The sequence below is a fragment of the Gossypium hirsutum genome, chromosome A08 (genome assembly GCF_007990345.1).
Source record: "Gossypium hirsutum isolate 1008001.06 chromosome A08, Gossypium_hirsutum_v2.1, whole genome shotgun sequence".
Lineage (NCBI taxonomy): Eukaryota > Viridiplantae > Streptophyta > Magnoliopsida > Malvales > Malvaceae > Gossypium > Gossypium hirsutum.
Genome location: NC_053431.1, coordinates 15,757,256 through 15,771,585, shown reverse-complemented (window position 1 = coordinate 15,771,585; position 14,330 = coordinate 15,757,256). Strand labels below are relative to the sequence as shown.

The 14,330-nt window shown below is 37.6% G+C and overlaps 1 non-coding gene across 1 annotated transcript; it reads right to left on the bottom strand.

Annotated features, from left to right (window-relative positions):
• Window positions 1-5,655: 5,655 nt before the first annotated feature.
• LOC121205117 (small nucleolar RNA R71) lies at window positions 5,656-5,762 on the bottom strand. The gene has a single exon (XR_005900200.1). It is a non-coding gene; the product is annotated as a small nucleolar RNA R71 (small nucleolar RNA).
• Window positions 5,763-14,330: the final 8,568 nt, after the last annotated feature.

The window sequence follows — 14,330 nt, the reverse complement described above, 5'->3', positions numbered from 1 at the left end:
GTATCTTACTTCAGTTATTGAGTCTTTTTTCTTGTAGTTCTTCTACCTCAAAAGTATATTTTATTTTAAAATATTTTTTCAACCCAATTAAACATTTTAAATAAATAAATCAAAACATATAAAAGTTTATATAAAACCAATATTCAACTAGTAATTTTTTTCCATAAAAATAAAAATTACTTAAACGTTTTTTTAGTGTAATGAGAATGCAATATTTCAAGATCATTCAATCAATAAAAAACTGAATCTTGCATAAAAACTCCTAAACTATCACAAGTAAAGCAACATTCCTAATTCTCTAAATATTAATCAATAAAGTTTAAAGAAAAAATTGTTACCAAATTAGAGAGACTCACTTGAAATTATTGAAAGATTGATCACTTATTTTGTAAAATTCTAAAGAGAATGTGAAAGAATGAGAAATATAGAAATAAAATAAAAGGAAATTGTGTTGTTACTTTTTGCAGCAATCGCAAGAAAATGTTTCGAGTTTGGCTATTGCTCGGGCTGTTTATCGACTACTTAGGAGGAATTGGGAGGTGAAGATAGTTCATGTTCATAGAGAAGGAAACATGGCTGCTGATATTCTTGCGAACCATGCATTCAAGCTTCCTTTAGGATTTCAAGCTTTGACAACCACCGTATGAGACTTTGCAAGTGATACACAATGATGTGAGCGACAATGGAATTAAGAGACAAGTTTTAGTGTAATCTATAATACCTCTCTTTATTAAAAAAATAATAATAAAAGGAAGAAGGATTTTTGAGTTTTAGTGAGTGGAAAGGAATCAAATTATTTTTATATAAATTAATTTTTTATAAAATATATATTTTGAAATTTGGTAGGTCATTTTTCAAAAAATTTTTTGGTCAATATCATAGAGTTATACATAGACATAACTTTTAATTAATCTTTTTTTTCTCGAGCCGTACGAGGAGAAAACTTCTTATACGTTTCTAGAGGGTATTATTTAACTACATATATCCCAATGAGCCAAAATTTATAAATTTAAAAAGTATATAAGTTAACCCCACAATCATATATATATATAGCTCCATCACTGATTTAAATAGTATGACTAAGATTATTTTACCAAAATAGTATGAAATGAACAATGAAAATGGAATTTGGTTCTAAATCGTCACTCGAAATGGTGATTTACTGTTTTTTCTTTTCTTAGAAGGTAAAAAAAAAAACAACAACAACATTGGGAATGAGCAAGGGGCATGGACATGTCTTGTCCTTATTAGGTAGATTCCTTGCCACCTCGAGAAGTGAAATTGCCATCCAATGACTTGATTAAAATACACAATTAGTTTTCAAACTAATCTTTAATTTTAGTTCCTTAAACTTTACCCTCTTCCTGAACTTCATGCTTAATTGAAGGCTTAATTCAAATATGCAATCAATTTTCTTGAAGCAAATTTCTCTATCATAATAAATTTATGAAAATAATTAACTATTCATATTGTCAACTAAATTTGTAAAATAGATTGCAATAAAACACATCTTAATAAATTTAACATAGATGCCATTTTTAGTGCTATCATTGCTAAGAAAATACCCCCGAAATTAAAAGATCTAGGTAGTTTTACAATTCCTATAGAGACAGGGAATAGATATTTTAGCAAGGCCATTTTTTATTTAGGGGCCAGTATCATTTTAATACCCCTATCAATCTGTAACGCCCTCGAAATTTTATTTTATTTTTCTTGCGAATGTAAGACATAAATTTGTATTTGTTTTAGTGGTAAGTGTTCTGAGTGTGTGCGTGAGGTCCTAAGTTCAAGCCTTACCTTTAGCAAAGTTTGGTATTTTTTTAACTTAAGCCTTGTGCTAGTCCAGCAAGCTCATATTTAATTACTTGTAATTTTATATCAAAATAGTCCTACTGGTCTGGTGGTTAAATGGAGTGTTAGTCTATTAAAGGTCTTATGTTCGAATTCCTGGGATGTTAATATTTTTGTTCGATTCTGGTAGAGAGTTGTGCCGAAGTTGGACTCTGAATAGTGGAGAGTTTTGCTGCAGAAAAATAAGGGGAATTGGGATAGGGAGTTATCAGAAGTTTTCTTTTGATTATCTTTTTGCAAAATTTCAGTAGTCATTTCCCCCTTTCAAACTTCTAACGTCGTTTTAGTGTCTTTTTATCTCTGATTTTTCGCTGCTTCTGGTTAGGTCGTTTGGTGAATCGTCGCTATTGTATTCTTGGATTTTTGTCAACTGGTAAGTGATCTTCTTCAACCTTTTCCCGTGATTTGGGCTCTAGTAGTGATAGTCAATGATGGATTATCGTTGAACTCTATGTTAGATGAAGATCGAAGTGCTAGGGCTTTCCAACCAGTACGTAAGCGTTGGAGATATTTTTGCTCGTCTTAAGGTAAAGGTTTAGTCGTCTTAAGGAGGTTGCTCATCGTTTTTGGTTTGGTAAATGTCAGTCTGAGCATTTAATCTGAGGTTCATTTGGTCAAATTTAGGTATCGGCAGTCTTAGAAATTATTTTAGCATCAATTGAGACTAGGTGTGTACCTGAAACACAGAAAATAGGGTTCGATAAAAAGCCAAAAAACCCCACTGTTGGAGCTACATAGGCGTGTGCTCGCCCGTGTGGTACGCCGTGTGCCCTAACACGGGCATGTGATTAACGAGGCTAGGCTGTGCACGCAAGACACGACTGTCTAATGGCTTAGTAGGCCGTGTGCGACACTCGGGCTAGACTGATTTGGGCCGTGTGGGCCACACGGTAGTCCACACGAGCGTGTGAAATTCTAGGCCAGGCTGTGTGATCCACATAACCAAGGCCAATTTGGGCCGTGTGGGTCACACGGGTGTGTGGGCCTACACGGACAGGCCACATGGGCGTGTGAGCCCATTTGCACTAAATTGATTGCTAAGATTGCACGGGTCGCCCAAGTCGACTGTGAACCTACTGTAGGGTCGGTAAGCATTACTTAGACCCCTAATTGTATAAGCAGACTGATTGATGGATATATATTGAGCATGATGATAGTATGCATGTATACATTTCCTAATTACATGTACTGATATCATGAGATAGCATGTCATGTATTGTATGTTGCATTGCATGGGGTTGGGTTGATTTTATTTGGAGGAAGTGTACTGAAAGGCTCTTAAGCCTAATATACTGGTAGCTCAGCTGTAAACTACTATTTTGTGCCACATTCAACTCTATCTAGAGTGTAGGGATGGGTAGGTTGATTTAATCCCCACATGGAGTGTAGGGTTGGACGGAGATGGTGTATAGAGGCTGGTTGGGTAGGACTTTGTTACTGAATACTATATCTTTGTTACTGATAATGCGATGGGCTAAGGCCCTTGTGCATACTGATACTGATACTGAAAGGGGCTTAGGCCTAAGATTGTTTTTGATTGTGCATTGTGTTTACTGTTGTTCGTTTTCTGTGGGATTACACACCGAGTTTACGTAAACTCACCCCTCTCTGTTTAATGTGCACAAGTAATTCCCAGACCTAAACAGATTGGGCGACGAAGGATTCGACGATGACCATAATTTTTGGACTTTTACGATTTATAATTGATAAACGTCAAATTATACATATTTTTACCCCAAATACTTAGCATATTTATGATGTTTATCACTAGATTTATGGATTTTGGTGCTCTTAATCTGGTTATTTCATGTTTTGTACTTAGGAGAGCACCAAGAGTTAAAATGAGCCAAAAATGAGCCAAAAGGGGACAAAACAGACCAAATCGAGAAGATGACACGGCCTAAGCCTTGCCACACGAGTTGTTCACACGCTCGTGTCTTTCGAGGGTGTCGACCAAGGCTTTCACGATTCACACAGCTTGACCATTGACCCATACGGCCGTGTGCAATTTAACGAATCGAATACGGCTGTGGCACACAGGCGTGCCCCTTTTTCAAAGAGTTGTATTTTACACGAATAAGGATACTTAGGGAGGAAGAAAGCCAATCCAAAGCCTATATAAACACCCTAAGTATGACTAAGAAAGGGGGGCTCCCCTCCAGAACTTTTCTAGAGAACAAAACCACACGTCGGGAATTACTTGAAGGAAGCCAGACGACCCATCCCAAAAGCCGGAGCTACTCCAAGACTGAAGTTCTCTCTCAGAATTCCTTCAGGGGTTTTAGAGTTTTCTTTATGTTTTGTTATTTTCATACTTTTGAGATGTATTCTTATTTAGTTATGAACTAAATCCCCTAAATACCTAAGGGGAATGAAACCTAAGACGAATCTTGTTATTATTTTCTTTACGTATGATAAATATTTAACTTGTTCTTAATTCTTGTTTTGATATCCTAGGATACTGATTCAAGACATGCTCTTATTCAGAGGAGGAATAGACCCTGTCTAAGAGTACATTTGTTATAATTAAGTAGAGTTGATTGTGCGCCTAGAAATAGGGTGACAAGATTTTGCCAGATTAGTGTGAAACCTAATAAGGGGATCCATAGATCGAGTTAATGCAACCCTAGAATATTAATTAGAGAAAAGTCTCAGTTATTCAATCTAGGGATTAGACGTTATTAGTCTTGAATAGGGATAATAACATAACTTAGGGATCTCTACGGAATAAGTTGAATGAATAAATCGTCCGATTCGGAGCCGGAATAACAAGTAAAGTCTAGGTGGATTTTTCCTTAGGTATTGTCTCAAGTCAATCGATTTTCCCGAAAGCAATTCTCCAATCCTTTTCTTTGTGCATTCTTAGTTTAAATAATTAGTTAATTAAAACAAACCTTTTTATTCTTAGGATAGATAATAAAAAGATAGTTATTACTAGTACTTTTTGTTCCATTGGGTACGATATCCTGGTCTTGCCATTACTATACTATTGTTCGATAGGTGCGCTTGCCTTTTCATCGTGATCATAGTTAGTCTAGGTCTGATCTTCATTATAAATATTTATTACTTGTTACGAATCACGCGATCAAGTTTTTGGCGCTGTTGCCGAGGAACTAAAATATTAGGAACGCTAAATTTTTATTACTTTAGCCATTTATTTTTCTTGCACTTTAATTTTATTATTATTTATTAATTTAATTTTTTCTTTCTCTTGGCAGGTTTTTATAGTTTATAACTAGAAGAAACCCGTCGGGACCATTACTTTTTGACGAAGAAATCGATCGTACAGTTCGCAGAAATCAAAGAGAAATAAGGTGCAGCTTAAGATACACGAAGAACGAGCAAGAAGACGATACTCAACCCCCAATCGAAGAGATGGCTGAAAACCAAGGCAATAAGCTACCTCCTGCAATTGCGGTTAATCAAAATCCTGCTCCACGTACTATGTATGATTATGCTAAACCTTCTCTAATAGGAACTGAATCTAGCATAGTTAGATTGGTTGTAGCTGCAAATACTTTTGAACTGAAACCTAACACAATTCAAATGATACAACAGTTTGTTCAGTTTGATGGTTTGCAAGATGAAGATCCCAACGCTCACTTAGCAAACTTCTTGGAATTTTGTGATACATTTAAAATCAATGCCGTTTCTGATGATGCCATTCATCTTCAGTTATCTCCATTTTTATTAAGGAACAAAGCTAAACAGTGGTTGAACTCGTTACCACGAGGGTCTATCACTACTTGGGAACAAATGACTGAGAGATTTTTACTAAAATATTTTTTGCTGGCTAAAACAGCTAAATTAGGTAATGATATCTCTTCTTTTGTGAAGATGGATTTAGAAACACTTTACGATGCATGGGAGAGATACAAGGACTTACTGAGAAGGTGCCCTCACCATGGGTTACTGCTTTGGCTTCAAGTACAAACATTCCACAATGGTCTGAATCCCTCGACTCGGAAAATTGTTGACGCAGTTGCTGGCGGAACCATCAACAACAAAACACCTGAAGAGGCTTATGAATTCATTAAAGAAATGTCACTGAATAACTATCAGTGGCAAGTCATGAGGACTAAGCCAACAAAAATATCCGGCGTTTATAACATCGACTCATTTACTATGCTGTCAAATTAGGTAGAACTTCTCAATAAAAAGATCGATGATTTTCTTAGTTCTACGCAAGTACATCCAGTAATGAGGTGTGACTTAAGCGGAGGAGGTGTGCATACAGAATATCAATCCTTCAATCCCACAACCGAAGAGGAACAAGTCAACTATATGGGTAACAATAACTTTAGATCTCAAAATAACCCATACAGTAATACTTATAATGCAGGTTGGGGGAACCACCCAAATTTCTCCTGGGGTGGTCAAGGGAATCAAAAGCCACAAAATCCTCAGGGTTTTCAACAGCCACCTTATCAACAAGAGAAGAAACCGAACCTTGAGGATATGCTCTCAAAATTCATATCAATGTCAGAAACCCGTTTCCAAAATACCAAGACAGCACTTAAAAATCAACAAGCATCGATCCAAGGACCCGAAACTCAAATAGGCCAGCTTTCCAAACTGATCTCCGAACGACCACAAGGTAGCTTGCCAAGTAATACCGAACCTAACCCAAGGGAACAACTTAATGTAATTAATACTCAAGATGACGAAGGAGTCATTGAGCCTGAACCAGAACCGAGGCAAGAAACTGTGGTAAGCCAAGGGAGAGATAAGGTAGATCCAAATTCAAACAAACCGGTGACTGTCGAATATAAACCTCGTGTGCCATACGCTAACGCGACAAGGAAAGACTACTCAGACGAACATTTCGGTAAATTCCTCAATCTTTTGAAAAAATTACATATTAACTTACCGTTTATTGAAGCTTTGTCGCAAATGCCGAATGCAGTGAATTTTTTGAAAGAGCTTTTAGTAAATAAGCGAAAGTTGGACGAAGAGTCGCATGTGGAGCTAAACGCAGTCTGCTTAGCTATTCTACAGAATAAGCTAACCCAGAAATTGAAAGATCCAGGGAGTTTTACAATTCCTTGCTTAATTGGTAGTTTAGATATAAGTCATGCATTAGCTGATTTAGGGGTTATTATTAACGTCATGCCTTACAAAATGTTTAAGCAACTAGGTCTTAGGAAACCTAAACAAAGTAAGATGAGCATTCAATTGGCAGATAAAACTATAAGATTTCTTAGGGGCTTAGGGGCATTATTGAAGATGTACTAGTAAAAGTAGATAATTTTATATTCCCCATTAATTTTGTTGTTCTAGACATAGAGGAGGATAATAACACCCCTTAAATTTTAGGGAGGCCCTTTTTAGCAACTGCTAAAACAATTATTGATGTTGGCACAGGTGAGCTTACACTTCGTGTGGGAGACGAAACGATCACCCTTCAAGCTCGTAATTTTGGCATCACATCGAACATTGAAGGTAATGTCCACACCAATATACTAAAACTGACAATATGACTTTGCAGAAATTAACCTTCAAAGAAGTTCATGAGCCATGTTCCAGAAATGATAAAGGACACATTCATGAAGAACGAAGGCTACAGATAGAGGAGCTAGACGAATGCCGAGCACACAAACCGAGAGCAAATGATAAACCGAAACTATGCCAAAACAAGGCCGATACCTCTCCAAATCAACTTAAGGTTGGCGATAAAGTCTTACTAGATGCCGCAGATCCTCACATTGTCACTACCACACCGAATGAGGAAATCTCTCTTACGGTACTCAGTATTTTTCCATTCAGTACGGTGGAGGTGAGTCACCCCAAGTTCGGCAATTTTAAGGTAAACAACACCCGATTAAAACCCTATTTTGATGAGATTGATAGCAGAAATGAGGATTATAAACTCTTAGAACCACCCTGGCCATTCACCGGAGAGGTAAGTCGAGCTTAGACTATAAATAAGCACTTCTCGGGAGGCAACCCGAGCACTAACTTATTCTGATTTCTTTATTTTCAATTTCTAACACTTTAAATCATTAACTTTATCTTTGAATTGCAAAGTTTCTGAGCACACACGGCTAGACACACAGGCGTGCCTAAGGCCATGGCCAAGGAGGGGAAGAAACACAGCCATGTGATACGGCCGTATAGAAGCAGGGTATGATTTCTCCAGAACACGGGATGCGATAAATCCCCACGGCCGTACGACACGGCCGTGGTTGAACTTGATAGGTGAACACGGGCGTGGGAATGGAAAAACACGGGCGTGCCAAGGGCAAGGCTCGATTCTGTTTCTTCGACACGGGCGTGAGGCACGCTAGTGCCGATAAGCCGTGGACAACAATATTACTTCTGTACCCCCTGCCACGCCCGTGCACAACCTCTAATTTCATTTTTAAAGCTCAATCTCTCTCCCTTAGTGCCTTCAATGTCATCTTCAAGAGGACAAAAACCGTTGTACCAGCCTCGAAGAAGAGGAAGGGAGCGTCATCTTCTGCGAGTCCACATCTCATCGCGAACCATCCAGTGATGAAGATGTTTAGAAATATTTATTTTATTATTTTATGTTTTTAATTTTTATTCAAACTACTTTTTAATTTTAATTTTTATTTTTTTAGCAGATTTAAAATTTTATTATAAATTTCTATTATTTCTTTTCGAGTACTTATTCTTCCTACTATCCCCTAAAAAGTTCCTAATTTTATCATAGTTATATAGAGCTCTTAAGCTCATCCTCACATAGGAACTGAAACTCCACTGGGAAAGGTTCTCTACGACTGCCATGTCCTACTCGACCACGACCATAGCTACCACTAGATATAATATTCTTGTGGCTCAGGACTTATGGCCTAATGAACCTCTAGACCGTTGGAGTATCCTCCTCTACTCTCGAACCGATCACTCTCCAAAACTCTAGTTCGAGGAATTCATCATACAGGAAGTTTCACTTCTCTCCCTATCTTATTTTTATACTCTAATATCTATCTTTGTACATTAAGGGCAATGTACATCTTAAGTGTGGGGGGTATTTATTTCATTATCAGAAAAATCCCTGAATAATCATCTTGTTCTCTTGAAAAAACTCTCATATCATATTTAGGATAAATTTTAATTAATTTATGATTTTGATTGATATATCTTGAATTAAAACATAGGCATTTATGCATTGATTGTTTAAACTTTAAGACATTAGAGAATCAAGCATGATAAGTTGATTTTTAAGAATTTAAAATTATAGGTTGTTTCCCCAAGTCTAGGTATTACTTTGAATTGGAATTCACGAGTCTAAACATCAAAAAGCCATAATTTTTTATGAGATTTTTGAGCCTTTTGAGCATCTATTAATTCTTTCATGCTCACTTTTATTATTGCTTTGAGTGCGTCAGTATTGAACTGTTATTCTAGAACTTGCTTGATTATGCATGTCGAGACCACACCATTTGATTTGATATATCAAAATGATTAAGGCACTTAGGATTAACCCACTCATGCCATGAAAAGCCTACCTCAACGGTTAACCCCTAATAAACCCCTTTGAACCAAATAAGCCATTTCTTGTATTACCCTTAATATTAACCTTTAACCCATTATTATTGAAACCCCCTAATTTAATCCCTATTTTTGTCGAGATTTGAGTTGAGGAAATTGCTTAGCTATGTCTTGTTTGTAATAAGTTAGTCTATGAATATTTAACTTGTTCTTAAAAAAAACTATGTATATATATTAGTAATTCCATATTCTGAGAAGAAGCTCTGTTGTACGCAAGTGAAGATTAACTCTTTTTCTAGTTAGGCAATTTTTCAATTCAATCTCGATTCTAACCCTTTCTTTCAGCTTGTGACCACACCCCCTAACCAAGCTGCACTACAACCCTCTAAAGACCTTTTGATTGATGTATCATCTTAAATTATAGTGGTGGAGATTTGATTTTCATGCAAGCCTATGGTAATAACTTTTCATTATTGACTATTGAGTGCTTCATTTATTATCCTTAAACACCTCGAGTGATTTGAGTGAATCTTTAGTGAGGATGTGAAACTCTGTGATATTCTGAATCAAAGGTAATTACTTAGATGCGGAGAGACACTTATGTTTGCATGATTAAATACTCAACTTGGAATGTTTGAAACTTTTATGTTCTTTTAGTTGAATTCTCAATGTATGATTACCTATAGATTATTTTGAGATATTATCGATAAGAATTAAAAGTTGAGGAGAATTTATTTTTATTATGAGTTGAGGATTTTGCCGGAGGACAAGCAAATGCTTAAGTGTGGGGGTATTTGATAATTATACATATTTTTACCCCATGTTTAATGTATTTTATGGATGATTTCTCATTATAATTAGTGAACTCGATGCTCCAAATGCTTTAATTTCATATTTTATACTTAGGAGAGCATAGGAGAACGAAAGGAACGAGAAACGGGCCAAAAACGAAAAAATAGACTAAAGTACGAAATCAATACGGCATAGACTTCCTCACACGGGCAGACCACACAGCCGTGTCAATTTGGCAGGCTCGAACATGGCCTGAAGTAATCGAACACGGGCGTGTGCCACGGGCGTGCCTCTATTAAGCCCAAGTTGAGTTCAATTCGGAAAAGGCTAATTTTGAGGGTTTTTAGGCATTCCAAAGCCTATAAATACACCTTAGAGGAGGAAAAAAAGTGGGACGGAGAAGGAGGGTAAGGAATTACCCCAAGGAAGCCGATTGATCCATCTCAGAAGCCGGATTCATTATCAAGACTGAAGATCTCTCCTCAATTTCCCTTCAGGAGTTTTGGGTTTTCTTTATGTTTTGTATTATTTATTCTTCGGAGATGTTTTCTTATTTAGTTATGAACTAAACCTCTAAATACCTAAGGGGAATGAAACTTAAGACGAATCTTGTTATTATTTTTTGAATCGTATGATAAATATTTAACTTGTTCTTAATTATATGTTCTTAATTCTTGTTTTGATATCCCAGGATACTGATTCAAGACATGCTCTTATTCAGAGGAGGAATAGACCCTGTCTAAGAGTACATTTGTCATAATTAAGCGGAGTTGATTGCGTGCCTAGAAATAGGGTGAAAAGATTTTTTCGGATTAGGGTGAAACCTAATAAGGGGATCTATAGATCGAGTTAATGCAACCCTAGAGTGTTAATTAGAGAAAGGCCTCGATTATTCAATCTAGGGATTAGACGTTATTAGTCTTGAATAGGGATAATAACATAACTTAGGGATCGCTACGGAACAAGTTGAATGAATAAATCGTCTGATTCGGAGCCAGAATAACAAGTAAAGTCTAGGTGGATTTTTCCTTAGGTATTGTCTCAAGTCAATCGATTTTCCCAAAAGCAATTCCCCAATTCTTTTCTCTGTGTGTTCTTAGTTTAAATAATTAGTTAATTAAAACAAACTCTTTTATTGTTAGGCTAGATAATAAAAAGATAGTTATTACTAGTACTTTTGGTTCCCTTGGGTACGTTATCCCGATCTTGCCATTACTATACTATTGTTCGATAGGTGCGCTGGCCTTTTCGTCATGATAATAGTTAGTTTAGGTCTGATCTTCATTATAAATATTTATTACTTGTTACGAATCACGCGATCAATAATTTATGATTTATGGTTTTAGTTACCGTGGTTTATTTAGATGTAATTTAAGGATTTTTTGAGACTTTTTCTTAAATTTGATTTTTATTTATTTTTGTGGATTTATAACTGCTAAACGTAGGAAAACTTAGTTTTCGAAAAGGCAAAGTTTTCTTTAAACACACGATTTACTCAAAACGGTTTTAAAGGCTTTCGCAACGAATTACATTTAAGACAATCGATTAAACGAGTAAGGATTTTGGAATTAATAAGAGATAAGAAAAGTAATTAAATGGAAATGGATTTATTGCAGAAACTTAGTTTTCAAACACCCTATCATGTAACATTGCCAGATTTGGCCATAACGTTTGGGCTGGATTTGGGGTGTTACATTTAGTGGTATTAGAGCAGGTTGTAAAAATCGACTGTGAATTTTTGGTTTCAAAAATTGGTTTTTAAAGAATTAATCTTGAAATTATTTGAAATGATTTGAGTTAGTATGTGGTACACTGAGTCTCTGACGCAGATCCTGTAAGTATTCTAAAACTGTGATAAGTTTAAGCTGAAAACACTCTATATAGTGTATACTGAGACTGTAGCAAAACTGATAGAGATTACGATTTGCGAAAACCATTCTGAATTACCGAAATTATTTACATAAAACATCTGCTAATAAATATCAAAACTGTAACTGATTCATAAAACTGTTAATGTAGATACCACGACGAGTGCTCGAGGTATCCGAGGCTGGAGTACTAGAGGCCGAGGTAGAAGCAGTAGAAGGGCTCAAGTTGAGTCATCTTCACTAGGCAGTATGCCAAATCTGGACACGAGTGAGATGCTAGTGTCGCCTGCTACAGAGACTGGGTCTCAAGATCGCATGGCTGGGGACAACGCATTGTCCTAGGCTATGCTAAGGTTATTAGAGAGGGTCACTGGGCCTAATACTAGATTTGGGGGCCTTGGGTCAGTTACAGAATGACTCTGATCCAATGAAGCTGAGCTTTTTAAGGGTGTCACTAGAGTCGCCTCTAATGTGGCCGAGTACTGGATTAAGGCCACGGAGAGGATCATGGATGATCTAGATTGCACCCCTGAGCAGAAATTAAAGGGTGCAGTCTCGTTGCTGCGTGATGAGGCTTATTAGTGGTGGCTGACTGTTAAGGAGGGCACTCAACCCGAACGTCTGGCCTAGGAGTTTTTTAAGACCAACTTCCAAGGGAAATATATGGGAGCCAGTTGTGTAGACGCTTGTAGGAGGGAGTTTTTGAATCTTACTCAAGGGGATCGATCAGTGGCCGAGTTCTTAAGATTTAACCATTATGTGCGAGGTACCGTGGCATCGGAGTATAAGAGGTGTATCCGCTTTGAGGATGGCCTCAGAGATAATTTGAGAGTTCTGATAGCTTTGTAGAGGGAGTGAGATTTTTCTGGCCTGATTGAGAAGGCGAAGATTACAGAGGAGGTTTAGCATGCTGAGTGCCAAAACAGAGATAGAGAGAGGGGTAAGAACAAGAGGGATTCGGAGCCCTCGAGTTCTATACAGAGGCCTAAGAAAAAAGGCTAGATTTGATGGGCTAGTTAGAACTGGGCCCCCTGTTGCTTCTACTGGATTACAGCTATATGGAGATTTTGGTAGACGCCATCAGGGCGAGTGTAGGAGGATGACTGGGGCGTGTCTGAGGTGTGGATCATTGGATCACCGTATTAGGGAGTTTCTGTTGAGAGCCGATCAGATGCAAGCTCAAGGTACTGGTACTACACAACCGCAGAGGGCAGCACAGTAGCCACCGAGAGGCCGTGGTCAGGCTAGGGGTGGTAATGGTATGGGCCGTGGACAGAGAGCACTAAGCAGAGGTGCTGGACAGACTAAGGTAAGGTAGCTTGTTTCAGTTTATGCTGCACGTCGTCGAGAGGACAGAGATACTTTTGACGTCATCATCGGTACATTTCTAATTTTTAATATACCATATCTTGCATTGATGGACATAGGTTCTACTCACTCATACATAGTTAGTAACATATCTGAAAACTTGGGAATTTTAGTTGAGAGCACTACAAGTGATGTTACTGTACTGAGTCCGTTAGGGCAGCCAATAAGGGTTAATAAGCTATTCAGAGATGTACTGTTAGAGGTTCAAGGGGTGATCTTCTTGACTGACTTAATGGAGCTTCCATTTGGGGAGTTTGATCTGATTCTAAGGATGGACTGGTTGGTCAAACACCTTTTTAGTTTGAACTGTGCAACTAAGAGGGTCATCTTGAGAACTGAGGAGAATGATAAGGTAGTCGTGATTGGAGAACGCTGGAACTACTTATCTAACGTGATCTCTACACTGGTAACTAAGAAACTAGTTCGCAATGGATAAGCCATACTTGGCCTACATAAGTGTTTTCGTTTTTGAGGACTCTATTGTAAAGAATATCCACACTGTAAGGGATTTTTTAGACGTCTTCCCTGAGGAGCTACCGGGTTTACCTCCGAATCGGGAAGTGGAGTTTGGGATTGAGCTTCTTTTGGGTACAGCTCTTGTGTCCATCACTCCCTATTGAATGGCACCGAAGGAGCTTACGGAGCTTAAGGCTTAGATTTAGGAGTTGTTGGATCGTGGGTTTATCTGCCCTAGTGTGTCTTCGTGGGGAGCACCGGTACTGTTTGCTAAGAAGAAGGATGGATCTATAAGGATGTGTATTGACTAACTGAATAAGGTGACCATCAAGAATAAGTATTCATTACCAAGGATCGATGACCTATTTGACCAGTTTCGAGGAGCTTCGGTATTTTCTAAGATTGATCTCCGGTCTGGGTACCACCAGTTGAGGGTTAAAGAGGTTGACATATATAAGATGGCATTTAGGACTCGTAATGGTCACTACGAGTTCCTAGTGATGCCATTTGGACTGACTACTGCATCGGTAGCTTTCATGA